This window comes from Eurosta solidaginis, chromosome 1, assembly GCF_040869045.1.
Source record: "Eurosta solidaginis isolate ZX-2024a chromosome 1, ASM4086904v1, whole genome shotgun sequence".
NCBI classification, from domain to species: domain Eukaryota; kingdom Metazoa; phylum Arthropoda; class Insecta; order Diptera; family Tephritidae; genus Eurosta; species Eurosta solidaginis.
The window spans coordinates 64858049-64872311 of NC_090319.1; the positions used below are offsets into that span (position 1 = coordinate 64858049).

Here is a 14263-nt window from a genome sequence, read left to right on the forward strand (position 1 = left end):
TATTGAATTAAGAAAGGCCATGTGATATGTTTGTATTTTTAATGAATAAACACAGAAAAGTACAAAAGGTGCACTAATTAGTTTTATCTGCTTCCAAACTGCTAATTTGTCTATTTTATACCCCTAGGCGGTTTGTGGGTGTTCTATATACATTAGTGGATTGTGCGATTAAAAATTAAGTAGAAACTTCTAGATTCAGGAAATGGGCACAAAGCAAATATTTGGCTGTTTTGAAAAGAACATTTTCTTTTGATTTGTTTAGATATTTGCCCAGTTTAATTAAGCTATTGAATTAAGAAAGGTCATGTGATATGTTTGTATTTTTAAAGAAAAAACAAAGAAAAGTACAAAAGGTGCACTAATTAGTTTTATCTGCTTCCAAACTGCTAATTTGTCTATTTTATACCCCTAGGCGGTTTGTGGGTGTTCTATATACATTAGTGGATTGTGCGATTAAAAATTAAGTAGAAACTTCTAGATTCAGGAAATGGGCACAAAGCAAATATTTGGCTGTTTTGAAAAGAACATTTTCTTTTGATTTGTTTAGATATTTGCCCAGTTTAATTAAGCTATTGAATTAAGAAAGGCCATGTGATAAGTTTGTATTTTTAATGAATAAACAAAGAAAAGTACAAAAGGTGCACTAATTAGTTTTATCTGGTTTCAAACTGCTAATTTGTCTATTTTATACCCCTAGGCGGTTTGTGGGTGTTCTATATACATTAGTGGATTGTGCGATTAAAAATTAAGTAGAAACTTCTAGATTCAGGAAATGGGCACAAAGCAAATATTTGGCTGTTTTGAAAGGAACATTTTCTTTTGATTTGTTTAGATATTTGCACAGTTTAATTTTGCTATTGAATTAAGAAAGGCCATGTGATAAGTTTGTATTTTTAATGAATAAACACAGAAAAGTACAAAAGGTGCACTAATTAGTTTTATCTGCTTCCAAACTGCTAATTTGTCTATTTTATACCCCTAGGCGGTTTGTGGGTGTTCCGTATACATTAGTGGATTGTTTGAATAACAAATAAGTAGAAACTTCTAAATTCAGGAAATGGGCACAAATCAAATATATGGCTGTTTTCAAAACAAAATTTCATTGTGACTTGTTTATATATTTGCACAGTTTAATTGTGCTATTGAATTAAGAAAGGCCATGTGATATAATGTTTGTATTTTTAATGAACAAACAAAGAAAAGTACAAAAGGTGAACTAATTAGTTTTATCTGGTTTCAAACTGCAAATTTGTCTATTTTATACCCCTAGACGGTTTGTGGGTGTTCTATATACATTAGTGGATTGTGCGATTAAAAATTAAGTAGAAACTTCTAGATTCAGGAAATGGGCACAAAGCAAATATTTGGCTGTTTTGAAAAGAACATTTTCTTTTGATTTGTTTAGATATTTGCCCAGTTTAATTAAGCTATTGAATTAAGAAAGGTCATGTGATATGTTTGTATTTTTAATGAAAAAACAAAGAAAAGTACAAAAGGTGCACTAATTAGTTTTATCTGTTTCCAAACTGCTAATTTGTCTATTTTATACCCCCACAAACTCAGAGTTGGGAGCAGTGGACCAAGTTTTCAGCACCAACATTTCTCGAAGTTAAGTGGGCTGACATAATCAAAGTCCTGTGTTAAGTGTTAATGAGACGTTAATTGGTTGTGGACTTAGATGTCTGTTCATCCTTCCCATATTCGTAAAATTTTGAGATTTCTATAGCAATTTCACACAGAGGGTTAATAATTAGCCATGTTTTCTATACATTGTAACGATTTTAGTGCAATTCCTCTTATTTGCAAACTTCTACTAACGTTTGAATGACTATACCAGGCATGCTTAACCAACGAACCGATATCATTTCGTTACGATAATTAACGTTAATAAACGAAACAAAGTTATTTCGTTTCGTTTATTAACGTTAAGAACGTCAAATTAACGAAATGATTTTGTTTCGTTTTCTGCCATATCAAAACGAAATCAAATCGTTTATGTTGATTATTAATTTCAAAATATGCTGGAAAAGCTGATTGATGGCGGAGTCATTAAAGGTGAAAGCATTAGCCAAGCTGATTGCAACTTTTCTCATGAATTTTGACAGTACGAACATTTCTCAGAGTATTTTTGACATTACCACCAACGAATTACATAAACAAATTACATGGAGTTTGTGTGTGTATGTCCGCTCGCTGTTACCACCTTACGGCTTCACCATGGCTATAGCATTGCCAGCACAATTCAAACACAAAGTATCACGTTTTTGTCAACGTTTTTAACTTTAACGAAAGCTTTTCGTTTCGGTTAAAAACGAGATAAAATTTATCTTGATAATTTCTTTATCGATAATATTTCGAAGTGTTTCAACGGAAACGGTGGAAATTTTTTGAAAAAGGATTAGCTTAACGTTAAGGTGCATCCCTGGACTAAACTGTTGAATAAATAACTCCAATATTCGATAATGCAAAATGGTCGTTATTAGACTACTTTCAAAATAACACTTCTATTGCTCGACAGATAGCGTGTTTAAATCAAACCGATTTTCGTGCCTCAACTGTTACCGCTTTTATACTGTCCGGGTTCTTCGCCGGCATATTTCTAGGCGCTTCTATTTTCAGTTAGTTATCAGCTATAAATTTTTCAGCTATAACTACAGATGCACAATTTTATAGCTTCTCTCATACCCCATGCGCGTGTATATGTGAGTGATACTTGCACAATTATTGCATACTTTTGGGAGTATCTCAGATATATGCATATGCAGACATAATGATTGATTCGTTTATGTAGATACAAGTGACTTTCCAAATGAACCACTTTCATTTTGGTTCGTGGTTTGCCAATGGTTTGTATGCGGTACACTACATCGTTGATCCGTTTTACAACTTTGTACGGGCTTTCCCAATTACACTGCAATTTCGTAGACAAACCTTTTTTTCGTTGTGGGTTGTATAACAGCACCAAATCTCATTCCTGAAACCCTTCCGAATTACTTGCTTTATCGTATCGTGTATCTCTCGCAGCTCTTCTACCAAGACCCCAGTGGATTTCTTGACATTTCTCTCCGCATTGACATCTATCCCAAACTTCAAATCAGCTGGCAGTCAAAGATCATTGCCAAAGATTACCTTTGCGGGAGTTTGGCCCGTTGTCTCATGCACTGCCGATCGGTAAGCCATCAAGAATAATTATATGTGTGTATCCCACTCCTTATGGTACTTGTCTACTACCTTCCTTAAATGCCCCTCCAATGTTCTATTGAAACGTTCCACCATACCATCGGACTGAGGATGCAATGCAGTTGTCCGTGTTTTTCGAATGCCCAATGATTTACACATTTCCTGGAACACAGCTGATTCGAAATTCCTGCTTTGGTCAGAATGTAACTCCATTGGTACACCATACCTTGCAATCCAATTGTTTATAAACACTTCTGTTACTGTTTCCGCTTCTTGATTTGGGATTGGGTATACCTCTAGCCATTTGCTGAAATAATCCATAACCACCAGTACATATTTGTTTCCTCAGTTGCTAGTAGGAAATGGACCTGCGACATCCATAGCGATTCTTTCAAATGGCTGAGTTATATTGCTTCATCTGGCCATGACTTCGGGTTTTTGGGCCTTTCGCTCTGCTGCAAACCTCGCAATTCGCAATCCACTCAGTGACCGACTGACGGCAACCAACCCAATAGAATCTCTGTTTAATCTTCCCGAGAATCTTCGTGATTCCAAGATGACCTCCGCTTGGACCGTTATGCAGCTCGCTGAGCACGTGAGGAATCCTCTTTCTGGGAACAACTATCAGTTTCTTCTTGCATTGACCATCCTCACTCTCCCATACTCAATGAAGGCAACCGGATATCAATTCTAAACTGTTCCGCTGTGCCCAATATGACTTCGCAATGGAACTCTCTGCTAACATCTCTACCCTGTTTGGTCTTTCGTTTCGTTCGAGCCCTTGCATAACATGTGACAGATCTGTATCTTCCCAGCTTTCTTAGTTCTTCCTTGTCCCATTCATCCGTACATGTTATAGTCATTAGCCGGACATCTATAATGTCTTCTTTAGCCTCGGCCCTTGAACAGTGCTTGCATTCCAAACTACATGGTCTTCGTGACATTGCAACGGCATTCCCATGGGTACTACCTTTCCGATGCTCAATGGGAAAGTCATAGCTTTGTAGCCGCTCGATCTACCGTGCCAATTGTCCTTCTGGATTACGGAACTGCAGAAGCCATTTCAACGCTGCGTGATCTGTCCTGCCTCGGACTCGCTGGCCATAGAGGTATTTGTGAAAATCTTTAATGCACTCTACCAATGCCAACAGTTCTCTCCGTGTAACGCAGTAGTTCCTCTCTGGTTTCCCAATTGAACGGCTGTAGTATGCAACTACCTTCTCCTGTCCATCAACCAGTTGTGACAAAACGCCTCCTATAGCATATCCACTCGCATCTGTATCTAAAATAATTCTTGCTCCTGGAATCGGATATGCCAACATTGGGGCAATGCACAAACGCTCCTTCAATGTTTGGAAAGCCAACTCTTGCTCCTTTTTCCATTCAAAAGCTTTATTTTTTCCTGTAAGCTCATGGAGGCTATGGGCTACGCTGGAAAAGTTTGGTACAAATCTGCGGTAATATGTGCACAGCCCAAGGAAACTTCTCAATTCATGCAGGTTCACTGGTCTTGGCCAATCCGTTACTGCCTCTATCTTTTCATTCGCAGTACAGATGCCTTCTGCCGTTACCTTGTGACCCAAATAATTTACTTCCTTTTTAAACAGCGAACACTTTTTGGGACTTAGTTTGATGGTGTCACTAATATTCGTCACAATAAAAACCCAATGTTCCATATAAAATACAAATTCTTAATTATCTCATTATTGCTTTATTGAGTGCCTAATGGAGTCAAAAATCTAGACGGTTTTGTGGGCGCTATTTATACATTAGTAGATTGTGTGAATAAAAAACAAGTAGAAACTTCTGCTAATTTGTCTATTTTATACCCCCACAAACCCAGAGTTGGGAGCAGTGGAACAAGTTTTGAGCAGCAACATTGCTCGAAGTTAAGTGGGCTGACATAAGCGAAGTCCTATGTTAAGTGTTAATGAAACGGTAATTGGTTGTGGACTTAGAGGTATGTTCATCCTTCCCATATTCGTGAAATTTAGAGATTTCTATAACAATTTCACACAGAGGGTGAATGAAATAACTAGCCACGTTTTCTATATTAAAGCCCTTAATAAACCCAATGTTCCATACAAAATACAAATTCTTAATTATCTCATTATTGTTTTATTGAGTGCCTAATGGAGTCACAATCTAGACGAGCGCTATTTATACATTAGTGGATTGTATCAATAAAAAATAATTAGAAACTTCTAGATTCAGGAAATGGGAACAAAGCAAATATTTGGCTGTTTTGATAAAGAACATTTCCTTGTGAATTGTTTAGATATTTGCCCAGCTTAATTGTGCTATTGAATTGAGAAAGGCCACGTGATATGTGCGCAATGTTTGTATTTTTAATGAACAAACAAAGAAAAGTACAAAAGGTACACTAATTAGTTGTATCTGTTTCTAAACTGCTACACTCAGAGAACAAAGGCATTGTAAAACAAGTAAGGAAGTCTAAGTTCCGGTGAAACAGAACATTACATACCCAACTGTACACTTGAAATGCTGTTGTTTGTTTTGTGTGCTTAATAGTGTGACAAGGCTGCGCAATAGTACATATACATATGGTTCTATTCTCAACCAATTTTTCTTCGAGCTATGGCTCCCGAAACATAGAAAATTGCTTAGTCATAAAAGGGGCAGTCCCACGCCCCTTTTCAAAAATTTTAGTATTTTCCAATTTAATGTTATAATTCAATTTAAAAGGTAAAATTCTATTGATACAAAGCTTCTTTTCGCTAAGATATAGCTTATTATTTTCGTCTACGACCCTTTTAAAAATCTTTTATATAAAAGTGGGCGTGGTCCTAAACCGATTTCGTTAACTTTTCTTCAAGGCATTCCTTATAGTACCTCTGCCAAATTTTGTTACGATAGGTTTAACGATTTTTTATGTATGCTTAATAATATTTGTTAAATTGATTTTATCACAAGTGGGCGGTGCCACGCCCATTTAAAAACATTTTTTTTTTTTAATTTTTATCAAGAGTCTCAATATCAGTCCACACGTCAAATTTCAACATTCTAGGTTTATTATTTATTAAATAATCAGTTTTTTTGTGTTTTCCAAAATATTCAGGGCTGTCATGGAATCCAAGTCGGTTTTGCGTTTTGTCGGAATTGCAAACCAATATTGATTTAAATTGGTGTCATAAAACCGTATTGGTTTTGCTCTTTTCGAATGTAAATAAAAGCGATGTTCGAATCAGCTGTTTTGCAGTTTTATCGGTACACCGGCAATTTTGATGTTAATTTTTTTTTTGGCAAAATTTTATAAAATAATTATTTTGTGTATCTAAAGAGGAATAAACAAATTTATTGACATCAAAATGGCATCAGCAGTTGTTGTTATTGGAAGGTGAAAGTTGTGAGAAGGTGAAAAGAAAAATTTTGAGAGATCGCAGCAATCCATTGGAGCTGCCAGAGAGAGCGTAAGTAAAAATAATCCTTAATGTGCGTTTCGAAATATTTATAGTGTACTTGCAGTTTCGTTGCATACTATCGCATAAACAAAGAGGCTTTTCGAATGGTATTGAACACCATTGAAGGACACTTAACTCGTTTGAAAGTTCTGACAGTGCTGCAACTAGCAGCTACGTTACGATTTTTAGCTGAAGGATCATATCAAACATCAGTTGGCAAGGATTCTAGCATAAGTGTAGCTAGAAGCACGGTGTCAACGATTTTAGATGATGTGCTCAACGTTATGAATCAGTTAGTTTGCCCACAGTGGGTGAAATTAGAAATGGACGAACCCGAACAACGCAGATCAAGGGACTATTTTTATACAAAGTACAAAATTCCTTCCATAATTGGTTGTATTGACGGGACAAATATAAAAATCATCAAGCCGAGTACTGACGAACATTTATTCAATAATCGAAAGGGATACTTCAGTATGAATGCCATGATTGTAAGTAGTCTTTAATACTAATTTTATTTTGCTTATAAAACTGGATTTGTGATGCTGACATGAAAATTCGTACGGTCGATGCTCGGTATCCCGGCTCTAGCCATGACTCTTTCGTATGGAACGTTAGTAGGGCCAGAAGACATTTCCTTAGGAAGTATGAGTCAGGTGACCGGACATCTAAATTGTTAGGAGATAGTGGATATGGCATAGAACCTTTTTTATTAACACCATACAGAGATCCAAGCTACAACTCCAAAGAATATAAATTTAATTTGGCGCATTCATCAGGTCGAAATATTGTAGAGCGAACAATAGGAGTGCTAAAAAGCAGATTTCGATGCTTATTAGGCACCTTGCACTACAGGCCAGTAAAAGTGGTGAAAATTGTAAACGTCTGAGCAATTTAAAGTTATATTACGTTTAAGTATCAACTATGTTTAACCTTTCTCCATCCATTCACATCCTTTTGTGGTGGACCGGCACTGTTTAGCGACGTAACTAACTGTTGCCAAAGATCGTCAACAGTTGGCTTATCCCGCTTCGTGAAGCCCTTCGCAATATCTGGATATTTTTCCATAAATTCAATAAAAATACTGTTTTGCATTGAATTTTTATGCTTTCCCCTTTTAAGAATGAAAATATATGTAAATTTACATTTATTTTTATAAAATAAACCTTTATTTACTTACATTTTTAGAAAATATTCAACTGCAAGAGAAAAACAACTATGAAAAAATGAAATCCAATGGCATTTAACTGATTGGTTTGTTTCCGATAGCAAAACCGATATTATTGGATTCTGTGACACCTAAAACCGACACTAATTCCGATTCGAACATTAAACCGATAACATTGGATTTCATGACACCAAAGTTATTTTTTTGTCGTTTTTAAATCCGATTCCGACAGCAATTGGATTCCATGACAGCCCTGATTATATATATAAAAAGTGGGCGTGGTTATCATCCGATTTCGCTCCTTTTCAATACCTTCTTCTCTTCTGGGCCCTAATAAGCTCGTGTACCAAATTTGGTGAAGATATTTCAATATTTACTCAAGTTATCGTGTTAACGGACAGACGGACATGGCTCAGTCAAATTTTTCCCGATACTGAGATTTTGATATATGGAAGTTTATACCTATCTCGATTCCTTTATACCTGAACAACCAACCGTTATCCAATCAAAGTTATAATACCCTGTGTACAAGTACAGCTGGGTATAATTAAGTACGATCATAATTAATCCTAAAATGCTCAATTTTAACTAAAACAATGTTGTTTTAACTATGAAAAACCTTAATTAAAATTAGCAATTTTGATTTAAAAATGCATTTTTAATTCAAGGTTAGGTTAGGTTAAGAGGCGTGCGTGGGCGATACCCACACTTCCACTCGGAGACATTTTTTGTCCATCGTTATTGCCCTCAGTAAGTACAGGGTGGCGGCAAATTCGTTTTGCCCCATTACCTCCTAGCGGTTCTCAACGAACCACTTGCTTTCCCTGATGAACCCAAGAAGAAGCGAGACGTCCACCTTCCCAACCTCTGCCAGCCTGTCGAAGAAGCGTGAGCCCAGAAATCTGAGCCTTCTTCTGTGAAGCCCCGGGCAGCGGCAGAGAAAGTAGTAGATCGACTCCTCTTCCTCCTCATCCTGACAGCTTCTGCAGAGGGAGCTTGTTGGTATTCGCCACAGTCGGAGCATTGGTGCGATTTCCAAGTGCGCAATCTTAGATCAAGTAGAAAGTGCTTGATTTAACATTCCATGCTTAAGCTTGCTATGTTTTGGCTAACGGGACATTCTGTGCAATTTTCATTCAGTAAGACGCAAACCATGCGGAGTGAAAGATTTTAATTATTTAATATTTGAATATCAAAATGGAAGAAATACAATATATTGATGACATTGTATACACAAGTGAAGTACTGCAAATTGATACCCAAAATTTGGTCGCTGAGGAAAGCGTAATAAGTGAAGACCAAAAATTGACAAGGCTACTTAAGGAAATCGACTTGGAGGACGTTGGCAACTATTTGAAAGGTAAATTAGATATATTTTAAGGCTTTACTAATCACTTTATGTAAATTTTTAATATGTTCTAATTGTATAGCGGCACAGATAACATATAGAAGCCTCAACTACAAATTACCCTAGAACTGAAATTATTCTGGCTTGCTTCCCGTAAAGCTAATTGCTTCAGTACTTTCAGGCCGTTAAACATACGACCCTCAAGTAAAGCCGTAGAAAATTTGTACTTTTGAAAATTGGAATCCCTCAAGTTAATACAAGCTGCAAAAGCTGAACCCAGTCTCTGTTAGTCTGAATATTGACTTCTTAACAAAAGGGCACGCTATTGATGTGATTCAATATCGCAGACTCTCACCAAGTGCTAATTCAATGAACTCTTAAACTAAATATAAAAAGAATAAAGAGAAATAATGCTCTTGTAATACAACCCTTAAGCGAAATTTTTCTACTCTTTGCGTTTATATGCAATTTCAGCTCCTATGATGAACATCTTTCAAAAGTCACAGGGATATATTCCTTCTACCCTTATTATTCTAGTTACAGCCAAGTAACTGACAGCTGGGTGTTATTTAAGTGGGTAGTTTTAAGCAAAAAGTCAGCTCCGGCCAGTTGTAATATAATAATACTCTCAGTTATTCCAGTTTCATCAACAATTCACGCTGTGACTTGTTTCAAATGAATGAGTCAACCAACCACAGTCTATAAGGTTTTCAATATTTTTCACACACCTTTCGTTTGTTGACTTTTGTGTTGTTGGCACGTGCATTTCATGGACAACTTTGGTCTTTGCTAGCAAAATATTGATAACAAGTGAGTTGAAAAACACGCGTCATGAGTGAGATTGACAGCAAAAGGTGTGATGTATAAAAGAAATGACAGTATGTATATATGCATGTATGTACAACTCAACTCTTTCGACCGCTTTCATTTAATCAGCTGATCAAAGATGGCAATCTTTGCGAAATTGTTGAAATTTGATGTAGGTCACTCGCAGCGAGAAGCTGATGAAATCCATCTAAAGCTTGTTGATTTCGGTGTTGCTTGTAAGAAACGTATGATGCAATTGTTTTGTTTGTTGTTTGATATATGAGCTTAAGCATTTGCTAGTTTTTTTGATACGCTGTTGATTCCTTTGGTGACTTAATTTAAAATGGGCCTGTTAAAAATACACACAACTCCCTGAGGAAGACTTGGGAGCATCGAAACGCGTTCGAGGATAAAAGGCTTTTATTTTAACTACTTATTTTGATTACTAATACAAAATTGTAAAACGTATGAGCATTTCCCCCTTAGTCAGCCAATCAAACGTTACCTTTAAAAGTAAGAAAGAGTCAAGCTGTCAAAACCACATTATTTGCAAACTAAATTTAACCCAGATATGCCCAATGTCCTGTATATAGTCCACCTACTCAGTTGTTTACATAAAGAGTAACGGACTGTCGAGAACCTCTAATTTTACTCCCTTGGTTAGTTTTTGTCTCTACCATGCTGACTACAGTTCGTTTTGGTTAGTTTTCTCTACCATTTCTGCGAAATTAATTTACAAATTCTTCAAAATGTCGGAATTTCTCGCTACCTTTGCGTGGTAAGGAAAAATTAGCTAATTCAAATATAAAAAATCAATGTTTTTTGTCGTAGTTCGTATATTTGAAATATTCGTCCACTGTGATGTATATAGAAAACTTTTGTTGGTGTTATAGTGAAGTTGTTTTATTAGCATCAAATTTGGTGTCCTACATGTAAGATATTGGGCACATATTATACTACATATACATTTTTTAGGGGATTTTCTCTACATGAGCTTTGACCATTTTTGAAGATGATAGTACAGATTTTGATACCATAGCACTATTCCCACCAACAAATGCAAATGTAGACGTTACCGACGAGGATTCCGGCGAGGAAGATAATTTTGATATAAATAATTTACCAGCTTCGCAAATGAATAGCGGCGTTGAAGTATTTTCGAAATACAATGTGCATGATGAGTGGGATTCTGATGATGACATACCATTTTCTGAAGTAGAAAAGTTTCTCCCGAAGAAAAAGATTCTTAAAAAAAGAAAACAATATTTCTTCGTGAAGGGAGAAGTTTTTAGCGCAGATGCTGAGTTTATAAACACTGATGAAGTTCTCGATTTAGTTGAATATTCACCTAGCTCTTTTTTACTCAATATTTGACGATGAGTTATTTGAAATATTGACAAGAGAGACAAATAGGTATGCAGCTCAAAGAAATAGAACATTCCAGGTGGATATATTTCAAATGAAATATTTCATTGGAGTACTGCTTATTAGTGGATACATTCCAATCCCCAGAAGAAGAATGTTCGGGGAACGCCCGAAAGATTGCAGCAACGAACTGGTTTGTGAAGCTATATCAAGACAAAAACAAATTCGAGTTCATAATCTCCAACATCCATTGTAATGATAACAATTCTTTAGACGAGTCTAACAAATTTTCCAAAGTAAGACCATTGTTTACATACTTGAATAAAAAGTTTATGGAAGCTGCCTTATACTGAAGAAAATTATAGGGTAGAAGAAGCCATGGTTCCTTACAACAACATAATATTCATAACATTCATACAGTGGAACGACAATAATATCGTGACCTTTTGTTCCAATGCAATCGGAGTGAATCACACAAATTTAACCACGCGTTACTCCCAAAAGGAAAAGAAATACATACAAGTTGAACAACCGTGTGTCGTAAAAAATTATAATAAGAGCATGGGAGGTATTAACCGTTCAGACCAAAATATTAGTCTTTACCGCACTGCCATAAGAGGTAAGAAATGGTATTTTCCCCTCAAAACTCATTGTGTGGATATGGCTGTTCAAAATGCCTGGCAGATACATAAACATAATGGTGGAACAATGGATCAATTATATTTCAGAAGAAGTATTGCGACAACTTTGCTCACCCAAAGTAAAAGGGGTAATGTCTATCAAAAAGGACATCCTTCACAAAGTTCCATCGACGATTTGCGTTATGATCGAATGGATCATTTGGTAATTCCACAAGATAAACAAACCAGGTGTGGCGCATGCCATCAAAAGGCAACAACAAGGTGCGAAAAATGTAATATTGGAGTACATGTCAAATGTTTTGTTACATATCACAGGAAATAATTTAAATGATGTCATAGTATACCATGTGTTCAATGTCCTATATATAGGACGGCTCTAAAATCCAACTTACAAAATAAATTTTTTTTTAAATCATTATCAGTTCGTCTTTTTATTGTCATTTCAATGGGGAATAATACAAAATCACGATGGAAAATTTCCTGTACAATGAATGGGCATATCTGGGTTAAATCAAGTTAAAGGCAGCACTATGTACATATGTAAGAGGTAGTGGTGCGATCGGTGCAGACTGTAGAGTTATCTACTTGTAACAAATATACTTGTTATATTTTAAATTTATTCTTATTATATTATTTATTTTTTATTATTAAAAAATTAAAATATTTTAAGTCATCAAAAATAAAGTTTAAAATATATTAAACAAAATTAAATAGAAAATTATTATTTTCTATATTGGCGATTCTACCAACGGACCGAAATTTATATAAGTATATATGTGATACAATTGCTGAATGTGGCGCTTTACGTATCGCAGAGCTACTGACTAATACAATACCACAAATAGAAGTGCAGCTAAACTATCTCTGGTTTCAGCAAATGTGCATACGATCCTGCCACAAATTCACTTGAAGAACATACCGATATTTTAAACACGACGCTACGCATTCCCGTCAAATATTGACATGCCAATAAGGATTCATTAATGAAACAATTGGATGAAGAATTAGAATTGGAACAGATTCAAATTAGGCAAGATCAACTACAACAACAAGCTGAACAACAACAAGTACAATTACAACTGCATATGCAACAATATCAAACGTCAGCGATATCAATACATTATAGTGAAATTATTTATGCACAAACCCCACCTTCCTCATTCAATTCTCTGTCTTTTTTTGTTAGTGATGGCGGCGGTATTGGTACAAATCCCAATAACAATCAAAACCAATAGCAAGCTTAATAAAGAAAATGTGTAATATGAATACTAATACCAATATTGAATATTATTGTCCTCAATTTGTATGCATAATGAAAGCTTCCGTCGTTAATTACAGGCGCTCACTATTTTTAGAAGCATAAAAAGGCAAAAATAATTAAACGTTTTGTGTCTAGCTTTTGTGATGTATGTATGTAATGAAGTTGCTATTATATTAAGATAAATAAGACTCCTGACAATGAGAGTGATGATCGTGGGTGTATGTAAAATGGTTACAAGTAATACTACCTTTCCATCCAAACTGACCCGTAATAATAAATGTTTAATCTGTTAAATACAACTTTATGTTATCTCAGATACAACGATAATATCTCAAGTTAAAAGAAAATGCTGCACATCTAAATGTGACGATAAAAAAAAAAACGTTCTTTCGTAAATCTTTTGTTAAACCATTATACAAACAAGACATCAAGTTATCTTATTTCAATACGTATTATTGATGACATCACTAAAAATATAAAATGTTATTAAATTTTTTTTAAAATTAAAGTAATATTAAGTATGTTTTAATTGTGTAAACTTCTTCTCCAGTACATAAATAAATACATTTATCAATTATGTATACAAGAACTTTCACAACAACAAATATTCTAACTCAAAATATAAACAATAACCTCATTTTCAATTCTAAAACAACAACAAAAATATACAGAAAAAAGAAATAACTTAAAATTTTTAAAATTAAACTAATTACTAGAATCAATTTTAAAAATCACAAGAGATTTCTTACAATAATTTATGAAATTATTAAAATAATATTTAAAACTCAATATTAAAATCATTACCATGACACGAATAAATAACAATTTCATATCACCCTCAAACAAATAAAGGAATCAAGTTTTCATTCCACATCAACAACTTGGACATACATTATGCTGAGTACAATTATATATTGAATATATATTCTGCATAATACAAGTTTTTAATTTTTGAATGATTGTGCACACAAAGTTGCCATCTACTATCATTCAACCTCATTCTAAGTTCTTCAAACGTATCATTATAATTGACAATATTTCACAAACAGCTATTAAGATATTTTAAACCTT

The 14263-nt window shown here is 34.9% G+C and overlaps 2 protein-coding genes across 7 annotated transcripts in view; one reads left to right on the plus strand and one right to left on the minus strand.

Annotated features, from left to right (window-relative positions):
- LOC137233831 (uncharacterized) overlaps nucleotides 1-13754 on the plus strand; it is a 92237-nt gene extending 78483 nt beyond the window's left edge. The window contains exons 2-6 of one of the 3 annotated variants that reach the window (XM_067757310.1): nucleotides 6260-6408; nucleotides 6482-6611; nucleotides 6667-7093; nucleotides 8975-9130; nucleotides 12806-13754. The gene's annotated coding sequence lies outside the window, so the exon portion shown is untranslated. Of the gene's footprint in view, nucleotides 1-6259; nucleotides 6612-6666; nucleotides 7094-8910; nucleotides 9131-12805 lie in introns of all 3 variants that reach the window. The other 2 variants (XM_067757300.1, XM_067757316.1) reach the window with 2 other exon arrangements.
- Nucleotides 1-14263, minus strand: part of LOC137233799 (serine proteinase stubble-like) — a 727732-nt gene that overhangs the window by 554736 nt on the left and 158733 nt on the right. The window lies entirely within an intron of this gene.